The 22,177-nt window shown below is 46.2% G+C and overlaps 1 long non-coding RNA gene and 1 pseudogene across 1 annotated transcript; both read left to right on the plus strand.

The window, feature by feature from the left end:
- The first annotated feature begins 5,087 nt into the window (after nucleotides 1-5,087).
- On the plus strand, nucleotides 5,088-21,101 carry LOC123168904 (uncharacterized; annotated as a pseudogene).
- On the plus strand, nucleotides 5,935-6,807 carry LOC123168905 (uncharacterized). The gene is made up of 2 exons (XR_006484551.1): nucleotides 5,935-6,251; nucleotides 6,396-6,807. It is a non-coding gene; the product is annotated as an uncharacterized lncRNA (long non-coding RNA).
- Nucleotides 21,102-22,177: the final 1,076 nt, after the last annotated feature.

The raw sequence follows: 22,177 nt of genomic DNA on the forward strand, positions 1-22,177 counted from the left end.
CGAAGGAGCTGGATCCTGTAGAACAAGCAAGGTGGCCCATGCATTTGCGTGGCTAGACTTATAGCTTAATTAATTAAATGTCTATCTTTATAAAACATGATTAAATTTTGATACAAATCTATGTTTCTGTGTAAAGTTGTTGGTATCAATCCTGATGTGTGGGAACAAAAGTTCTAGAGAACAATGGTCTCTGGTTTCCCCTGTTCCACTCCTTGTGATCCCTCCACATTTACGTTTGCACCAATATATTTTTAGGAATTTTCACAGAGAAAACTGTAAAAAAAATTGATGACTTGTACCGAAACATTTTGATCGGTTCCACATCCACCTCATTACCGGGCTTGTATCGCAATTATGTTTCCTTATTAGTACATGTTATGTTTCTCTGTAAAGTTGAACGGAAGACTGAAAGAACCATGTCTCTAGCTTCACCTATTCCACTCCTTCTGACCCCTCTACATTTATCTTTGCACAGTATAATTTTAGGATTTTCACGAGAAATTCTAAAAATTGATGACTATACATCCAAACCTTTGGATCCCATCATCCACCTAATCACTGGGTGTATTGGAATTATTTTATCTTATTAGTACATGTTATATATACATGATTGCACGTCTTGTTGTCGTAATGTGATTTCCTATATAGCTTTCGGATCTGAACCAACATATCATTGTTGATGATGTTTCAATACTAAATCGAGTTATTATGTAACTGACATGAATGGATGCTTCAGACGTTTTTTCTTAAACACTATCTGTATGTGTACTTCACCTGTGTCTTATATTTCTAATCTGTATTATTTTCTTTGCAAGCGAAGGTGGAGCTACGCTGGGGCGAAAGCCCAGCAGAAAATAGGTAAGGAAGACAGAAAAACTAGGCCTATAGACCAAGCATTATGTGTAATTTCTGAGCCTGGCCCGCCCAAAAATCAGCCGTAGCTCCGCCACTGTTTGCAACTATTTGCCCTTACTGGTAAAATGATGTTTTCAGTTTTGCCTTCATATTAGCATTGATATGGCATTTTAACTATTGGAGAAGTTAGTAGCCAAAATGTGCATCTCAAAGGAACACCATCGGAATTTGGTGAAAATTATGTGTTTAATGCAAAGCCATATAATTCCATGCAATCTTGATATTTCTCCTCTTGACCAGTCTCTATTTTCCGCGGTGGAAACATGTTTTCCAGCTGCCACATTATGATTGATATATTATTTAAAATAAAACAAAAGACTGCAGTGAAACGTGTGTCTTGGAAACATGATCAAATTCTATAAAAAGTTATATTAAAGTTATCATTATTGTAGAAGACATCCGAGTGGGAACAACAGGTCACTATTGGGCACCGAGTCTAGTATCCCTACCATGCAAAACCATATAATTTTGAACTAATCTCCATATTTTCCTCTTTTACTACTTTTCATCCATTGTTGTTTGTGTTTCCACTTATAACTTCTGAGAAACTTTCCAGCAAGGATTAAATCTAAGCATTGATATCTCATACATAAATTTTATGTCTCTCTTTTGCCCGCCTCAATCACTATGAGTGTTTGAATTGTGTTTTCCTGATGAGAAAAATTCACTACAGGTCCATTTACTTGCACTGGCGTTAGCTTTAATCCCTGTAGTTACAAATACCCACAATACGATCGCCAAACTTGCTCTAAGGGGTCATCTACGGTCCATTATACGATTTTGTATACGTACACGCTGAGCTGGCCTTGGTCAACGGCTGCCAACTGTGCGCTGACTGCCACATGGGCTTGCTCGCTTGAATACGCAGGGAACTAGGGGGGTTTTAGCAAAACTGGCAGTTATTAAACTGAATAGCACCTCCCCTCCCGCACCTCGTACCCGTAGTCGTGGCTCTCCACCACCATGTCCCGCTTCGCGCTCGCGCGCCACCGGCGGCTCGATCCGCAGCGCCTCGTACACGGCCGACTTCACCAGCGGCATCTCGGCCAGCGCATGGATCGTCACCTCGCCGCTGTTGGCGCGCACGGCGGCGCGCACCTCCATCGCGAGGCGGCCGGGTGCGCGCGGCCCGGCCACTTCACCAGCGACGGGAACAGGATCCTCATGCCGCCGAAGGAGTTGAAGCACATGGCGAAGAGGATGTTGTGCACCGCCTCCTCCCGCGCGATGCCCAGCCGCTCGCCCTCGTCGGTCACCGCCTTGCCGGCGTCGCGGAAGAAGTCGGCGAGGCGGCCGTAGTTGGGCAGGCCGAGGCTGAGCAGGCGGGCTGCTGGAACAGAACCCACTTGGCGATCAGCTTGGGAGTTGGGCCCTTCGTCGCGGAGCGGCGAGTCGACGGGGTCGCGGCAAAGGAAGCCGAAGGCGGCGGCGGCGTTGTAGTTGCCGAAGTCGGAGCCTGGCGGAAAGCTGACAATGATAGCAATGACACCCCGCCCGTCTTGAAAAACCGTTTGTCGAGTCAATTTCAATAACAGCCACAATGCAATCCCTCCAGTGTCCCAAGGTGTTAACAGAAACCGTTTGTCGAGTCAATTTCAATAACAGCCACAATGCAATCCCTCCAGTGTCCCAAGGTGTTAACAGCTGGTAGATGCTCCAGTGAGACCCAAACAACTCGATAGCACAAAAGAGAAGATAATCTGAATGGATCTCATAGGACTGATATCCAGCTTGATACACATCCACCGTACTGGGCTCGACGCTTGTTCCCCTGCACCAATGAGTATCCGGATTCAAATGTGCAAGGACAGAGAAAGTTTCCAAGTAATCCACCCAAGTAAGTAGTAGGACGTTCTGAAAAGAACAAATGTTGTTGCTATGTCTGAAGGAAGCAATGACAGTAACAACTGAATTATTTGAACTGTGTTTCTCCTTCTTCCACAACAGTGCAAACTTCTCCAAATAAATTTCACAGTGGGCAAGCCATGGGTAAAATATTCATCACGTTCTAGTTGCTGCACCATATAGGATATGTAACACTGTATGCTCTTGTAGTTCACATGCACCCCATGTATTGCTTCTGAACCATCAAAGTGTTGTTGATAAGATTCAGATAGGCCATATAACCTGCATGTGTATGCAGTGTGGCGATATAAGATGTTTCCCGAGTCACTGCCCGGCTGCCACAACAGCAAGCTCCCATCAGATAAGTAACATGAGTCGGTTGCCATGGATGAAAAATCATCAGTAAATTTTGGTCCTGAGGAAAGCGTCGGTCAGTGATGCACTCCCAAATACTTGCTGGTGGACGCTTGAAATGGATAAGCAACTCCCAATCCCAATTGTTTCTATGCGTGAACATGTAAATAACAGCGCCGTCGACTACCTTCAGTTTCAGATATGCTTGAGTAGAGCCAACCTCAAAGTAGCATCTCGGCTGTACACACTGAATCCTTGGTGTTTGCAGCATTGTTGAACCACTTTCTTTATGAACCATGCGACATTTGAGACATCCCTTGTCCATGAATAGATTACAAGCCCCGGTTGGTATAAGATGCTCACAATCACGTCTTTTTAAAGCCTGAAATTTGGCGAATGAGGATTCAGGAATATATGTGTTGCATACACTGAGAATAACATCATGAAACAATCGCCATGATGGTCAGAATTGCATCATCGAGTGAAATGGATACTTCCATTAAATTCCTCTTGGCTCAAATATTTTTGGTGCACTGACAAGCTTATAAGCTGAATATTCCTTTGCAATTTGTCGCTCATAGGAACACTACATACAGTAGCATGATCCAGAATGCGATGCTCGGACAAGTTCCAAATTTTATCACAGGGCTCATTTTTGAGTAGTTCGGACCACACACGTATTGCTCGACAATCGCAGGCAAAATATAGTAGCTTCGGTTGAACATTTTGTGGACTGAATCTGAACATTTGTTCTGCATTTTGAGCATGAAGTTGACAAGAGAACTGCACAAAACAGATAGCTGACTGCCCTTCCACATCACTCAGGTACAGATTGCCCATAAATTGCATTATCGGGTGACTCAGGGTAGGAATATCTCCTGTTAGTACAGTATGAGGCAACAGCAAGCAAACATCTCAGATAAAATTCAGTGGAAGCATAAAGCTGGGCACACCATTCGGCAACTTCCTGTGATTGCACTCTACAACATGGGTAGAACACTGTTTGGCTGTGACCTCCTGAGTCCGCTGGGGCATGTTGAGGCGCACCACCGTGGAGCAGTGCGCGCGGACGCTGGCCCGTGTAAGTACTCGAGCCGGTCCTTGAGCGCGCCCAGCAACGGCGGGCCGTGCTCGCCCGGCACCTTCCGCAGCGGCAGCCGACGCTTCGGCGACAGCACCTCGTGCCGGTCCGTCGCGGACGCGGACGCCCGCGTCTGCCGCACGCGCTCGGCGCGGAGAAGGAGAGCTGGTGGACCGCCGTCGGCATTTGCGTTGATCCGAGCGAGAGCTGCTACAGAGGGAAGTGCTACGGCGCGAGTACTTGAGCCAAGTCCACACGGCGGCTGCTGCTGCTTGTGGTGTGCCGTGTGCTGGAGCGTGGGAGCGAGAGGGGCGTCACGCGGGCCCCTCCCAAACGGCGCAGTCGGCGTCCGACGACGAGCTCATGGCGGCGGTCGCGACACTCGCCCACGCCAGCGACCTCCTCGGCAGCGACGACGAACAGGGAGAAGCAGAGAGGAGGGAGGGAGGCGGGTGGCTTGGTCCGACCAGGTGGGGGAAGCTCTTTTAATAACTGGCAATTTTGCAAAAAAAAAACCTGCATAGCTGACTATTCAAGCGAGCAAGCGCATGTGGCAGTCAGCACACAGTTGGCAGCCGTTGACCAAGGCCAGCTCAGCGCGTACGTATAGAAAATCGTATAATGGACCGGACCGTAGATGACCCCTAGAACAAGTTTGGTGACCGTAATGCGGGTATTTGTAACCATAGGAACTAAAGCTAACGCCAGTGCAAGTTTGATGACTTGTAGTGATTTTTTCTCCTTCCTGATTGTATAATCATGCCCCATGGTCTACACTGCGCTTTCGCGGCACGGCTTGTTGTCGTGTCATATGTACTTTGAGCTAGAATTTCCATTGCACTAATCGATTGTTACTCACCCACAGAGATCTGGTAAGAAATTGGGTTTCATCATGGAGCAGGATACCCTGCTGGCTTCTTCCCAGCAAGCGAAGCTACCCTTGGCTCTGTTTACTTTTGAAAGCAACAAGAAGAAGCAGCTCCTGTTTGACCCCTCCACCAAGAAGATCCGTGGCATAATCAGCGCAGCGTTCGCAGATGCCACCTGCGTGTTTGAGAATGGCGGGTGGCTGCTCATGCTCCAGCACAAGCAACATGGTTTCCAGGAGCAGCAAGAGCAGACCATCTTCCTTGTGCATGCCAACACCGGCAGGCGGCTGGAGCTGCCGGCGTGCCCTTCTGTCATTGACGGGCTCTTCGTTTTCTACGTCGGCTCCAGTGAGGTGCCTCTGGTCGTCGTGTGCATTGAGACCATCTCCGGGGTTCCGACCGTCCATGTTGCCTGCCCTGGGGACATATACTGGAGCGTCTACAAGAACACTGAGGATGGCTCCCACCTACGGCTGGATCCACACAGACGCATCAAGTGCACGCTTATTATTGATGTCGTCTTGCTCGGGAAGCAGGCCGTCTGCGTCGACTACCATGGGAAGATCCTGATCTTCGATGTCACGGAGATGAGCTGGAGGAGGACCGCTCTTTCTAAGGGGTGAAACGAAAGGGATGCCCACTTCCTGGTGGCATCCGGTGAAAAAGTTGTGCTCATCTCGTGTCGTCGCTTTCGTGGACGCTTCTGTGATTTCAAGTTCTTCAAGCTGGATGTTGAAGCACTGGAGTGGTCACCTCTAGACAGCGGCGAATCCAAGGGGCAGGCTTGGATGGGCTCAAGCCTGCCCTCCAAAATCGAACAATTTTTTTTATTACTACTCATCAGTGCAGCCCAGCCCAGCCCAAAAAACACAGGCCCATATCTCGTCCTGGTCATCAGCTCTCGCCCACCAATTCCAGCGTGCGTGCAACACATCTCGACGCCTCACCCATCCCAGCCGCATCGCAACCCTAGCCGCCGCCGGAGCAGGCCGCGACGCCGCCCACGGGGAGCAGGACGACACGCCGCGACGCCGCCCACGGACGCCGCCGGAGCCAGCTAGGGCGGACTGCCGGAGCCCTGCGTCAGGGGCTCGGCTGCTCGGGGCGTCCAGAAGGCAGAGGAGGCTGGGAGCGCGCCGGCTCATCAGGTCCCCAACCCCAACGCATTTGACTAACGGAGCCCGGAGGTTGTTTTTCCTCTTAAGTCTTAACCAATGCCAGCTCCTACTATTGGCTTTTTTTGCAGAATTCCAGTAGCATATTTAGCTTGCTCAGTTTAGTTCTAGACTTCTATTTACAATCATTGAATTTTTTTTTATGTTTGTTTGTAGAAATGAAAAGGAAGGCTTTGCACAGTTGGTTTGCAAGTAGTTCGAACACCCCCCATGTTGTTGTTCCTGAACCTGAAGCAACCCAAATTCCAAACTTGGACCCCCTTATTCGAACAAATCTGAGCAATAATCCCCCAATCGATGAGAATAATACACCCCCCCCCCTTCAAACGAGAGCAGCAACCCCCCAATTGATGAGAGCATAAACCAACCACAAACAACAAGGCTTCTTATCCAAGAATTTCACCCAAGTCAAATTTTTGGTGATCCGGCAGATCGAATACCAATAGAAGATTATGCCCCTGATATTCAAAGTGAAGTTAGAAGAGCTTATTTGTTGAAAGGAAGAAACAAAGCTCAAGGGCATAATTTTGAAATCACATTGGATGGTACAATCCGGAGATCTTTTCAACAACAATTGCTGATTTCTTCAATTATCTCCCCTTGATAGAGACCCAGGTGGGTTCTTCTTGCAAGAGAAAAGATGCATTACTTGCAAAGCATCATGATGATTTGATGAAATTGATGGAGCATGGTAAGATCTTAGCTGGAACTGGGTTACACTAGTAGAAAACTGGGCTTTGGTTACAGGGCAATATTCACATTAGTCCCGGTTCAGTCACGAACCGGGACTAATGTGAGCATTGGTCCCGGTTCGTGCGGCCAGGGGCCTGCCGGGCCTTGTGGGGGCATTGGTCCCGGTTCGTCCGGCCCCTTTGGTCCCGGTTGGTGGGACAAACCGGGACCAATGGGCCACGCTCCTGGCCCACCACCCTTTAGTCCCGGTTCATACCACAAACCGGGACTAAAGGCTGGTCCTAGTTGCGGCCAGTGTTTAGTCCCACCTCGCCAACCGAAGGGCGCTCACACCAGTTTATAAGCCCGTCCCTCTCTGCCTTGTTGAGCTTCTCTTAAAGTGAAAATAGATGCCCTTATACAGGGAATTTGACCTAAATTCACAGTAAATTTCATAGAAATTTATTATGAATTTAGGTTTAATTTTCTCTATAAGCGCATCTATGTTCATTTTTTTTATATTCATAAAATAAATAAACCTTAATAAAATAAATAAAACTAAATAAACCTTAATAAATAAAATAAAATAAACTATAGTAACTACAATAAATAAACCTTAATAAATTAAGTAAAAATAGCAGCAGTAAAATAAATAAAAATAGCAGCAGTAAAATAAATAAAAATAAAATAATTAAAGTAAAATACATAAGTAATTAGAAATAAAATAAATAAGTTTTTTGTTGTAAGTAGAAACAAAACAAAACAAATAAATCAAAAGAGGAAAAAACAGAGGAAAAAAATTATGCCACCTACTAAGCCACCACGGCCTGAATACGACTAGAAACCCATCCATGGGCCAGGATTCAGGCCCGCAAAAGGCCCAGTAGGCCCCACAGGCAGAGAGAATAGTTAGGCCCGAAAACCTGCAGTTGAGAGGAGTTCGAGAGGGTGGGCGCAGCAGCGCTTATAAACCACTCTCGAGCTCTCTCAACTAGCGAGGTGGGACTAAACTTTTGACGCGGGGCAGCACAAGGCCTTTGGTCCCGGTTGGTACCACCAACCGGGACTAAAGGGGGCATTGGTCCCGGTTCGTGGCACCAACCGGGACCAAAGGCCTTTAGTCCCGGTTGGTGCCACGAACCTGGACCACTGAGTTTCCTATATATACCCCATCGCCACAGCAGAGCACTCCATAGTGCTCTGTTTTTTCTGGCCGGCGAGGGGAGGGCATTTGGGTGCTCTAGCTCAACTCCTATGCACATGAGGTGTTCGATGAAATGTCTGGGCCACACTAGTTAATCTTTGTCCTCTCGAAACTCGACCTCCGAGCTCCATTTTCCCCGAGATTTGTCTAGGTTTAGCGGTCCGTCACGTCCCGTCCCCGTCTTCACCGCCGTTGATCGCCCGCGCCGATCTCGTCGCCAGCACCACCGTGGTGAGCCTCTTGTTCTTATCTTCTTTCTGAAAGGAAAAATTCTTACTTTAGATAGTTACTTGTCTAATTTTGTTACTTTTATTATTCCTTCTTATTACATAGTGCGATGGTTTTGGTATCCGCCCCCGTCGGCCCTCGTCCTGTCTATGATTCGGATGTGGTATATATTATCTTTTTATAACTATTTGGTTCATTTATTGTTTATGACAAATATACCGACCAACGTGACATAGATTTTATTTATCTATGAGGTGGTTGAACCGGAAATTCTAACCGACCCTATTGTCGAGAGGTTAAATTTAGTTGAAGAAGAAAACAATTATTTGAAGGAAAAAATAAAACAAATTGAGGAGGACAAGATGATATTGGAGTTGCATGTTGCGGATGCCGTCGATGATCACAAGATCAAGATGGATGCAATGCGCTTGAAGATTAGAAAGATTAGAAAATATGCCATTCATACCGAGGCTTGGTATCATTATGCCGTTGGACAATTGTTACCTTGGTTGCGATTATGATCGCATTTGTTTTCGCATTGAAATGTTTTACATAGTTTCAATGTATGGTTTAATTAATTAGATGCTCTGGAGAGCTATATATATGTTGTTAGATGAGAACTATGTATGTACTTTGGTTTTAATGTGATGATGAACTTCTATTAATTTGGTCACTTAATTATCTATTCATGATGTTCTGTAATGGTTTTTGACACACTTAATTATATATAATGCACGCAGATGAACCGGCAATGGATGTACGGTGACAGACACACCTCCGAGTACATTAAGGGCGTGCATGATTTCTCGAAGTGGCTGAGGCAAACAAGCAGAATGGTTTTATGTGTTGTCCATGCCCTATATGTGGGAATACGAAGTCTTACTCTGACCGGAAAATCCTTCACACCCACCTGCTTTACAAGGGTTTCATGCCACACTATAATGTTTGGACGAGGCACGGAGAAATAGGGCTTATGATGGAAGACGGCGAAGAAGAAGAGGACGATGACAACTATGTGCCCCCTGAATACGGTGATGCTGCAACGGGGGAAGCTGCTGAAGATCAAGAGGAACCAGACGATGTGCCCAATGATGCTGCAAGGGGGGAAGCTGCTGAAGATCAAGAGGAACCAGTGCCCGATGATGATGATCTCCGCCGGGTCATAGTCGATGCAAGGACGCAATGCGAAAGTCAAAAGGAGAAGCTGAAGTTCGATCGCATGTTAGAGGATCACAAAAAGGGTTGTACCCCAATTGCGAAGATGGCAACACAAAGCTCGGTACCGTACTGGAATTGCTGCAGTGGAAGGCAGAGAATGCTGTGCCTGACAAAGGATTTGAGAAGCTATTGAAAATATTGAAGAAGAAGCTTCCAAAGGATAACGAATTGCCCGACAGTACATACGCAGCAAAGAAGGTCGTATGCCCTCTAGGATTGGAGGTGCAGAAGATACATGCATGCCCTAATGACTGCATCCTCTACCGCGGTGCGTACAAGGATCTGAACGCATGCCCGGTATGCGGTGCATTGCGGTATAAGATCAGACGAGATGACCCTGGTGATGTTGACGGCGAGCCCCCTAGGAAGAGGGTTCCTGCGAAGGTGATGTGGTATGCTCCTATAATACCACGGTTGAAACGTCTGTTCAGAAACGAAGAGCATGCCAAGTTGATGCGATGGCACAGTGAGGACCGTAAGAAAGACGGGAAGTTGAGAGCACCCGCTGACAGGTCGCAGTGGAGAAAAATCGAGAGAAAGTACTGGGCTGAGTTTGCAGCTGACCCAAGGAACGTATGGTTTGGTTTAAGCGCGGATGGCATTAATCCTTTCGGGGAGCAGAGCAGCAATCACAGCACCTGGCCCGTGACTCTATGTATGTATAACCTTCCTCCTTGGATGTGCATGAAGCGGAAGTTCATTATGATGCCAGTTCTCATCCAAGGCCCTAAGCAACCCGGCAACGACATTGATGTGTACCTAAGGCCATTAGTTGAAGAACTTTTACAGCTGTGGAATGGAAACGGTGTACGTACGTGGGATGAGCACAAACAGGAGGAATTTAACCTGCACGTGTTGCTGTTTGTAACCATCAATGATTGGCCCGCTCTCAGTAACCTTTCAGGACAGACAAACAAGGGATACCACGCATGCACGCACTGTTTAGATGACACTGAAAGTATATACCTGGACAAAAGCAGGAAGAATGTGTACCTGGGCCATCGTCGATTTCTTCCGACCAACCATCAATGTCGAAAGAAAGGCAAGCATTTCAAAGGCGAGGCAGATCACCGGAAGAAGCCCGCCATGCGTACCGGTGATCACGTACTTGCTATGGTCAATGATTTACACGTAATCTTTGGAAAGGGTCCCGGCGGACTAGCTGTTCCGAATGACGCTGAGGGACACGCACCCATGTGGAAGAAGAAATCTATATTTTGGGACCTACCCTACTGGAAAGAGCTAGAGGTCCGCTCTTCAATCGACGTGATGCACGTGACGAAGAACCTTTGCGTGAACCTGCTAGGCTTCTTGGGCGTGTATGGGAAGACAAAAGATACACCTGATGCACAGGAGGACCTGCAACGTTTGCACGAAAAAGACGGCATGCCTCCGAAGCAGTATGAAGGTCCTGCCAGCTACGCTCTTACGAAAGAAGAGAAAGAAATCTTCTTTGAATGCCTGCTCAGTATGAAGGTCCCGACTGGCTTCTCGTCGAATATAAAGAGAATAATAAATATGCCAGAGAAAAAGTTCCAGAACCTAAAGTCTCATGACTGCCACGTGATTATGACGCAACTGCTTCCGGTTGCATTGAGGGGACTTCTACCGAAAAACGTCCGATTAGCCATTGTGAAGCTATGTGCATTCCTCAATGCAATCTCTCAGAAGGTGATTGATCCAGAAATCATACCAAGGCTAAGGAGTGATGTGGCGCAATGTCTTGTCAGTTTCGAGCTGGTGTTCCCACCATCCTTCTTCAATATCATGACGCACGTCCTAGTTCATCTAGTCGACGAGATTGTCATTCTGGGGCCCGTATTTCTACACAATATGTTCCCCTTTGAGAGGTTCATGGGAGTCCTAAAGAAATATGTCCGTAACTGCGCTAGGCCAGAAGGAAGCATCTCCATGGGCCATCAAACAGAGGATGTCATTGGGTTTTGTGTTGACTTCATTCCTGGCCTTAAGAAGATAGGTCTCCCTAAATCGCGGTATGAGGGGAGACTAACTGGAAAAGGCACGCTTGGAGGGGACTCAATAATATGCAGGGACGGATATTCTTGGTCTCAAGCACACTACACAGTTCTACAGAACTCTACCTTGGTGACCCCGTATGTCAATGAACACAAGAACAGTCTGCGCTCCAAACACCTGGAGCAGTGTGACGACTGGATTACATGTGAACACATCAGGACTTTCAGCAGTTGGTTGGAAATGCGTCTCAGAGGTGACACCACTGTTTGTGATGAGTTGTACTCGTTGTCCAGGGGACCATCTTCGACTGTATGACTTACAAAGGATACGAGATAAATGGGAATACATTTTACACGATCGCCCAAGATCAAAAGAGCACCAACCAAAACAGCGGTGTCCTCTTTGATGCAGCAACCGAGAGGGGAAAGGACACATATTATGGTTACATAATGGACATATGGGAACTTGACTACGGACATGATTTTAAGGTCCCTTTGTTTAAGTGCAAATGGGTCAATCTGTCAGGAGGCGGGGTACAGGTAGACCCACAGTACGGAATGACAACAGTGGATCTGAACAATCTTGGGTACACTGACGAACCGTTCGTCCTAGCCAATGATGTGGCACAGGTTATCTATGCGAAGGACATGTCTACCAGACCGAGGAAAAGATAAGGAAGCGAATACATCATACGATGAGCCAAAGCGCCACATAGTTGTTTCAGGAAAAAGGGACATTGTGGGAGTGGAGGGCAAGACAGACATGTCTGAAGATTATGAAAAGTTTCATGAAATTCCTCCCTTCAAAGTCAAGGCTGACCCAAGCATCCTGATAAACGATGAAGATTATCCATGGTTACGGCGCAATAAGCAAATAACACAAGCGAAGAAAAAGTGAAGACTTTCTCCCGCAACTATTATGATGATACCATGCCAACTTTGTAATAGACGAGTATGATACCATTGTCTGTTTTGTACAAGAAGTGCATCTAGTTTTTGCCGTAACCCTCTCAACTTTCTTGCACATGCTATGTGGACGAAATGATGATACCATGCCAACTTTCAACCTTTTCAGAGTTCATTTGAAATGCTTTTCAAATTTAGGGGCTTATAGCTCAAAATAATTAGTAAATGCATGAAAAATAACAGGCCAAAAATTAAAAATTATGCCACCTACTGGGCCACCACGGCCTGAATACGATTAGAAACCCATCCATGGGCCAGGATTCAGGCCCGCAGAAGGCCCAGTAGGCCCACAGGCATGTACAGAGAGGTTAGGCCCGTAAGCCTGCTTTAGAGAGGAGCTCGACAGCTCAGGCGCACCGCATCTTATAAACAGGTGCGGCTCTCTCTTAGCTAGCGAGGTGGGACTAAACTCACCACCACGCCGTTGTGCAAGGCCATTGGTCCCGGTTGGTGGCACGAACCGGGACCAATTCCACCCTTTGGTCCCTGTTGGTGTCACGAACCGGTACTAATGAGGCTGTGGCCCCACGAGCACCTTTAGTACCTGTTCGTGGCACGAACCGGTACTAGAGTTTCTTACTAAGCAGTTTTTTAGTCCCACCTCGCTAGCTGAGAGGCACTAGGAGCGGTTTATAAGCCCTGAGTGCAGAGACGATGAAGAAGAGGCGCAATGCTCACGTTGCTTAGCTCAAGCCTTGAGGAATAAGGTAGACTGCATCGAGCTATGTGCAGTGCAGTCTACACTATTCCGAAAGGCTTGAAGCAAATCAACGAGCATTGCGCCTCTTTTTTATTTTTAATAACTTATTACAACTCCGGACTTCTTGTGTTCCGGCAAAATAAAATAAACTTTAATAAAATTTATGAAACTAAAATTAACCAAATATTTTCTGTTCAAAACATTATAAGAAACCTCTATTACTATTGAAACTAAAATCATATAAAATTGATGCAACTAAAATTATCGAAGTATTTTCTGTTCAAAATCATTAAAAGCAAAAAGAATTTTCATAAAGAACTTTTTTTGATAGAAACTTTAATAGCAAAAAGAATTATCATAAAGTAAAATAAATAAGTAATTAGAAACAAAATAAAATAAAATAAATAAGTTTTTTGTTGTAAGTAGAAACAAAACAAAATAAATATAGCAAAAAAGAAAACAAAAAAACTAAATACAGCAAAAAGAATTTTCATAAAGAACTAATGGCACTAATAGAAAGTTTATATTTTTTCTAAAACTAATGGCACTAACAGACAGTTTATAATTTTGCTGACCTAAAAGCAAAAAGAATTAAAAAATAAAGCAAAAAACAAAAGAAAATAAATAATGCAAAAAACAAAACAAAAAAACTGAGGAAAAAAACTATTTTTATAGTAAAGTTAATCACAAACTTGTGATTCACACAAATTTCATAGAATTCAAATTTTAACTATTTAAATTTGAAAACTAATGGCACTAACAGAAAGTTTATAAATTTTCTGACCTAAAAGCACAAAGAATTAAAAAATAAAGCAAAAAACAAAAGAAAATAAATAATGCAAAAAACAGAACCAAAAAACTGGAAAAAAAATTAAAAAAAACTGCCACCTATTGGGCCACCACGGCCTGAATACGACTAGAAACCCAACCTGGGCCAGGATTCAGGCCCACAGAAGGCCCAATAGGCCCACAGACAGCACAGTGTGACATTAGGCCCGTAAGCCTGCATTTGAGAGGAGCTCGAGAGGGCAGCCGCAGTGGGGCTTATAAACCACTCCGAGCCCCTCTCAACTAGCGAGGTGGGACTAAACTTTTGGCCGCAGGCAGCGCAAGGCCTTTGGTCCCGGTTGGTGGCACCAACTGGGACTAAAGGGGGCATTGGTACCGGTTCGTGGCACCAACCGGGACCAATGCCCCCCTTTAGTCCCGGTTGGTGCCACCAACCAGGACCAAAGGCCGCCGCTTCCCGCCCTTTGCGCTGCTGAAAAGGGACCTTTGGTCCCGGTTGGTGGCACCAACCGGGACTAAAGGGTGGCATTGGTCCCGGTTGGTGCCACGAACCGGGACCAATGCCCTTGCTATATAACCAGGACTTGTGAAAATTTCACATCTCCCTCGCCTCCCTCGCCAGTTGCCCCCGCCGCCAGGCTGCCCAAATCGCTCGCGCGCTCCTCGTCGACGTCGCCGCCGCCGGCCGCCATCCCCGTCTCCCCGTGCCCCAGCCCCGCGCCCGAGCACGCACGGCCGCGCCCCTGCGCCCCGGCCCGCCCCACCATTGTCGTCGTCGCCGGTGCCCGCCTCCACTGCCGCCCCTGCCTCGACGCAGCCCCTCCTCCCCGTTCGGTCCGGCTCCGGCGACCCCCTTTCCTCCCTGTCCCCTCGATCCTCTTAATATAATTTTTTCATATAATTTTTTTCATATGCATATGTTGATTATATGGATGGATGGATGATGTATATGTTCATTATATGGATGGATGGATGATGTATGCTTTTTTTTCATATAATTTTTTTAGGCAGATTTTTAGAATTTTTTGTGTATGTATGTTATGTTTATATGTATGTATGTATGTATGTTTATATTCAAAGCATATGCAAAGAAAATGTATGAATGGTCATATGCAAAGAAAAATGTATGTATGGTCATATGCAAAGAAAATGTATGTATGTATGTTCATATGAAAGAAAAATGTATGTATGTATGTTCATATGCATATGCAAAGAAAATGTATGTTCATATATATGATGATATGTTCATATAAAAAGGAAAATAAGAAGAGGAAGAAAGGAGAAGAAGAGGAGAGGAAGAAGAGGAGAAATAAATAAGAAGAGGAAAAAAGAAGAAAAAGAAGAGGAGAAGAAGAAAGGAATAGAAGACAAGAAGAAAAATAGAAAAAATTCTATTTTTTCTTCTTCTCTCCTCTATTCCTTTCTTCTTCTCCTCTTTTTTTTCTTCTTTTTTTTTCTTCGATCTTCTCCTCTATTCCTTTTCTTCTTCTCCTCTTTTTATTTCTTCTTCGTTTTCTTATGTTTTATCGGGTCTATCGTCGTCGATATACCCCTCTCCCGATAACTTCAACACGAGGGGGGGTCGATATACCCCCTCCCCGCCGATAATATTATTTTCCCATGTACGTATGTCGTCGTTGTCGATATAACCCCCTCCCGATAACTTCAACACGTGGGGGGGTCGATATACCCCCTCCCCGATAGCATTATTTTCCCATGTATGTATGTCGTCGTTGTCGATATATATAACTCCCTCCCAGATAACTTCGACATGATGGACGGTCGATATTTATACCCCCTATCGACCGTGATAACTTATACCACGGGAGCACCCCCCCGGCCCTCTCGCTCGACCAAAACTCTCGAGGACACCCAAACCCTAGAAAAAAACGATGTCGGTATCCTACCCCCTCCCGCCGCGCCCCTACCCTTGAAGCGTTGCCTAGGCCACCCCAAACCCGGAATAAGCTAGGTCTACGTTTGCACTAATATATCCACCTGCTGTCATGTTTGTGTAATAATTGCCATGTTGTAATATTTGCAGAAACAATGGAGCACGGACGAGATGAGCAAGCAGAAGATGTGTTGGGGGACATAATCTTAGCCGGAGGTGATATCTTGTCGTATCTTAACGACAATGATGGTCTGGAAGAACAGGGTGAAGAAGCAGACTACGGTGATTGAAGGGTGGAGGAGGAAAGACATGATTATGATGGCTCCGGTGACCCAATGCTGGTGCAAGAACGAGCCCGTGGTGACGGCTCCGGTGACGAACAGAGTCCGGCCAGGTAAATATATTAGTTAAGCCTGTGCTGACTAGCTAATTGATGCATTCATTGTTTTGGTGTGTACACATATTAATTAACACTCGTCTTTCTTCTTTTTTCTAGCCCTCCGGATCGAGCACAACTGCGGTAAAGAGACGAGGCCCGAAGAGAAAGTTGCGCTCGGATGAAAGGTTTGAGATCACAGCAATCGCGCGCGACGGCCAACCGATTGAACCCATCCGGACAAAGGATGCATTTGCTGCTCAGTGCGGGGTTCTAGTTAGGGACAAGATCGCGATCAGCATCCACCAATGGTATAAGCCTAAGAAGGAAGACCCTGAGGTGTCTTATGTCAATGATATGCAGAAAGATGATCTTTGGACTGAGCTGAAGGCAAATTTCACCCTACCGCCAGAGGAGGATCCGGAGAAGCCAGTTATAGAGCAATTAATCAAGTCTCATGCTCTTAAGAAGATGGCAGACCTATTCAGGAGGTGGAAGAATGAGCTGAAAACGTTTGTCGACAAAGAAGAGACACCAGAATTCATCGGCCGGTATGAGAAGATCAGAGATCACTGGCCCGCATTTGTGGCCCACAAGACATCGGAAAAGAGTAAGAAGATGTCAGCGACAAACAAGAAGAATGCTGCGAAGAAGAAGCTTCACCATCGCACGGGGTCAGGTGGTTACCTCAAAGCCCGACCTAAGTGGTCCAAGGCTGAGAATGATCTGCTTGAAAAAGGGATCGAACCACAGACAATGAACTGGACAGACCGTTGCCGGACTTGGTTCTTCGGGGCTGGCGGAACCTTGGACCCTGTATCAGGGAGGTGCGTTTGGACGAACGAGCTTTTGAGAATACCAGTCAAGAAGATTCAGCAATATATCGATGCAGTGCAGGAAGGGACGTTCGATCCAGACAGAGAGAACGACGAGCTCACAATGGCCCTCGGGAATCCTGAGCACCCTGGACGGACACGAGGCACGCCAGGCTCCGTTCCGTGGAAGGCTGGTTTTTCGGACGCGGGCGGTTACAAAAGCCAGGAGAGGAGGGAAAAAGTGGAGCAGATCCAAATTCAGAAGCTGCACGAAAGGGTTCAAGCGCTAGAGGAACGAGACGGCAATCGACATGCCGAAACTGCCCCCGAAGCTACACCGCCATCTCAGCGGAGAAGCAGTGTGGCTTCCACCGAGCTGCTTCAACTGGAGCATGTGGCTCCTGCTAGCTACCCCATGGATGCTATCACGGAGTCTCAACATTGCCACCTTATGGCGGAATGGCAGAACATCAAAGTCAAGGCGGCTTTTGGCTCTGTTTTACCTCCTGAACCCGGCGCAACCTACCACTGCCGGTCGATTCCAGAAGGATATGCTAGGGTGATGGTGGATGAAATAACGGAGGGATTTGAGGAGCTCCAGCTTGACCACCCTACCGGTGAAGGGGAGACTCGGCTGGGTTCTGCTCTGAAGACTCCATGCCTATGGCGGAAGGAGCTCATCAAGCTTCCGAACTGGACGGCTCCGGCGAGTAAGGGCACTCCGCCTCCTCCTCCGCCTCCTCCTCCGGCGAGTGATCAGGGCACTCAGCCTCCTTCTCCGGCGCGTGACGGCACTCCGCCTCCTTCTCCGCCAGCGCCGGCGCGCCAGAGCAGCCAGCCTCCTCCTTCTCCGCCTTGTCAGCAAGGGCGGAAGAGACCCGCCGCCGCTACGATTGCTCCGGCGCGTCGTAGTCCTTCTCCTCCGCCTCGTAAGCAAGGAAAGAAGATAGCCGCAGCCGCTCCGTCTGCTCTGCCGGCGTCTAGCAGTACAGCTGCCAGAGGCGGGAGGCAATACAGATTCTGTCCTTCTCTGAAGACTCCAGAGAAGTTACCATACGAGAGGACCGAGGAGGAAACCAGGAAGATCGTGCGAGCCGAAGTGACAAACTTCTTTGAAGGGGTGAAAGCAAAGAAACATCCACCTCCGGAGGAGAAGGTAGATCCGGTGAAAGCAAAGCGCTCTCTGGCTGCCCTGTCAAAACCACCAAAGTCTCCGCCGAGAGGCAACTATGAGCGCATTTTTGCAAAGACATATGCCGAAGCGGAGCGGTCGGGAAGTACTGTCAGTGATAAAAGGTTAAAAGAACGACGAGCTGGGAAAAAATTGCCCAGCTCGGCGAACAAGCGAACCAATCGTGCCCCCCGCTCAAGGTGTCAAAAGACATCGTCGCTAATGATCCGAGTATGGTGCCCGGTTATAGCAATCTTGGAGATTACCTGCCTGACGATGTACATTATGAAATCATGGAGGTGGACGAACACAAATACCATTACGGGAAGCCTCTCGTCAAAGATGAAAGATCTCTAACAACGATGATGCGAAGACTACATGATTGGTACATGAAAACCTGCAGAGAGTCTGATGGGATGGATACTTTGACGCTGAGAGTTAAACCGGAGCATGACCTCATTGGAATTGATCTGCTGAATGTTCCATTTGAGGATTTCTTCCAGTTTTACAATCAAAAGGCCCTCGATAAAACAACGATCACTTGCTACTGTCTGTAAGTAGTACTACTTCTGTCATTAAGTCTCTCTATATAGGTCAGCTCTTTCATTGCATGTATTTATACTTATCCTCACTATATTATGCAGATTGAAGATCGCCGAATTGAAGAAAAGACAAATCGGTCATATTGGGTTCATTAACACAAATCTCATAGATGCATATACGGTTGAAAAACATCCCAAAGAAGCCGAGGCCAACTTGCTACAATCGTTGGTATTAAATCAAAATAAAGATATAATACTCTTTCCTTACAACTTCAAGTGAGTGTTACTGTCTTGTGCATATTCGGTTTCCCTTATTAGTCCAGGTTATGGTAATGTAATTGATGACTTATGCATGCATGCGCAGCTTCCACTATATTCTCCTAGAGATTAAGCTTGAGCAGGGAGTAGTAACCGTCTTAGACTCGAGACGAAAAGATCCCCAGGACTATGCGAACATGACTCAAATGCTCGAGAAGTAAGTTAAATCGATCATTATCCACCATATCAGCAACTTTGTTCATTTCCTGATATCAAGTAATTGTTTTCTTTGTCTGGCAGGGTTTGGAGAAAATTCACCTCAAAAGCTCCGGGACTGCCGAAGAAGCTGCAATTTAATCACCCGAAAGTAAGTACTATAGTAGCATGTTCCGCGCATCTCCTAGTGATTCAAGCGCTAGTTTCATCAATACCATTTAGAATGCTTGCTTATCAGTTTGATTGACCTTTATTTCTTGTAAAGTGGTTGTGGCAGGAACCCGGGAATAATTACTGTGTATACTACGTTTGCGAGTCCATCCGCTACACGACCTGTGAGCGGGGCTACACTGAAGAACAATATGAAGTGCGTAAGCAATAATATTCACAATTTTATTTTATTACCATCATTTGTGTTCAGTTTCATTTATTCATATATATATGTATTGACCCCCTTCTTCAAATTAGATGTTTCGGAAGCGGGATGAACTCCTAGCACTAGATCGTATGCGAGGAATTCAAGAGGAATTGGCGCCATTCTTCCTTGACCACGTGATCGCTGAAAACGGAGAATACTATGTGGACCCTGTGTTCCTACAATTTAATTAGGAGATTGTATTGTAAGAGATAATTATTGTATATATGTAGCCGGTAGTGTCGGATAGATATACGAGAACTTGTTGTTCGACCAATATCTCGGAGAAGGAGAGGTGGTCGATATGACTTCTCTCTGTATGCATATGTTCATGACGATCTTTTGTTTCCTTCATTTGATTACTAGCTAGCGTGTCTACTCCCCTCCATACGTATATAGTACGTAGCGTCGACCAAGCACGGAGATAAGAGAGGACACTTCTCTCTATTAATTAGCTAGCTAACACAATACATGAAACACCTAAATTAACCCCCCAAAACCCCTAAACCACCCCCTTTAAAAAAACAAAAACCTCAGCTCCTGCCAGCTGCTGACGCGTGGATGCCTATTGGTCCCGGTTAGTGACACCAACCGGGACAAAAGGCCCTGCCTATTGGTCCCGGTTGGTGGCACCAACTGGGACCAAAGGCCCCCTGCCTAGGTTGGCAGCAGCGGCCACATGGAGGACCTTCTGTCCCGGTTTATGTAAGAACCGGGACTAAAAGGGGGAGCCATTAGTAACGACCCTTTAGTCCCGGTTCTCGAACCGGGACAAAAGGCCCTTACAAACCGGGGTAAAAGCCCCTTTTCCTACTAGTGTTACATCATGAAACTAACCTATGTAGACCAGGAGCTACTCGTTGGGGCTCACATCTTAGAACCTTGCTTCGTATTCACGCAATGTGGAATGCAGTAGTCGATGTGCTAGCGGATTAGGATAAAATTGCCTTTTTTTCTTCTTCTAAAAGGCATGGTAAAGTTTGAGCTTATTCGCACAAACGGATTAGGATAAAATTGCCTTTTTTTTCTTCTAAAAGGCATTTAATTTACTCGTCTTTAACTTTGAGCCTCCCCTCCATTTTCTTTCTGGATTCGCCGCTGCCTCTAGATGACACAGAGCTTGATGGTTCCAGCTGGTTTCTGTACAGAGGCCGGTCCATCCTTGCGAGGGAGGAAGGCAAGAGGAGAGTCTACACCTTCTATCCAAGCCAGTGGGGTGGCTCGATGCCGATCGGCGCTGACAACTCGAGGAAGAGGAAGGTAGCCCATATGAAGTCATTGCCTTCCAGAGAGAAGTCGGTTACGAATATATTCATGCATGATTTAGAAGACGGCGTCGTCAGGACGTTTCTCCCGGCTTCAATTGTGACAGAGGAACGGCATTGGCTTCGGTCTAGTGTCTTTGGTGGACCATTTCAGTAATCGTATGTAACAAAATATGTTGTCTCAAGTTACATTACGAAACTTGAGTGCCAACACAAACGTGCAAATAGGAAGATTTTATTGTTTTGCTTTGGAAAAGCAGGTTCAACAACATTGATTGATGTACAATTACTCTTGTCACAAGTTCACAAAGTCTTGCAAGCTGCAAAATTAAGCAAGGCTGAGACAACCAACACAACCAAAGATTACATGTGGCACGCATGCTTCACTAATCATGTTGCTAGACCAACCACCATCAAATCCTGTATATCATCTCAAGTGGATGCACCCAAAGGCCAGAGACTCCCCTTTCTCTACACGCTGAAGTGAAGAACCTTGTAGATAACCTACAAAAAAGTTGAAAACTTCAATCATGTTTAAAACAAAAATCATCACTACGGCACTTCCAAATTGGATGCAAATGCCGGAAATGAAATCAAACCTTCTGATAAAAACTGTCATTCTATTGACTATCTTTGTATGCGATTTTCAAAGGTAAAGCGAGAAGGGAGAATACATGAACATCAGCAGAAGGAAAGATGGTCCGGACCTCCACCGGGAATCTTGAAAGTCAACACTGATGGTGCCTTCCGATCCTGAAGGAATCAAATTCTGAAGTTTGGGGCTTTGTTATCAGGAACAATTTTAGTGTGGTAATAGCAGCTGGAGCAGGAAATTTGGAACAAGTCTCATACGCCCTTCATTCGGAGGCGTTGGCAATGTTGCATGCCGTTAACACAGCCATCCAGATGGGTTGCCACTGAGTGATTGTGAAAACTAACTTTGTGCAACTGAAGACAGCGGTGATCAATGAAGACTATGATCTTTCTGCATTAGGGGCTATCTTCAAAGATATTAAGTTTCAACTAAGAGTGGATTTCAATGATGTAATTGTTGTATCTTATCCTCGGACTTGTAATTTAGTTGCACATTGTTTAGCTGCGTATGATGCTAAACTAGGAGCTGGCAAATGCGAGATTTGGCTCGGCCAGTATCCAGACCTTGTAAATGACGCTGTTGTTGGCGACTTGTCCAGCCCTTGTACTTAATGGAATGCATCGTGTTCCCTTAAAAAA

This window comes from Triticum aestivum, chromosome 7D, assembly GCF_018294505.1.
Source record: "Triticum aestivum cultivar Chinese Spring chromosome 7D, IWGSC CS RefSeq v2.1, whole genome shotgun sequence".
Classification (NCBI taxonomy): domain Eukaryota; kingdom Viridiplantae; phylum Streptophyta; class Magnoliopsida; order Poales; family Poaceae; genus Triticum; species Triticum aestivum.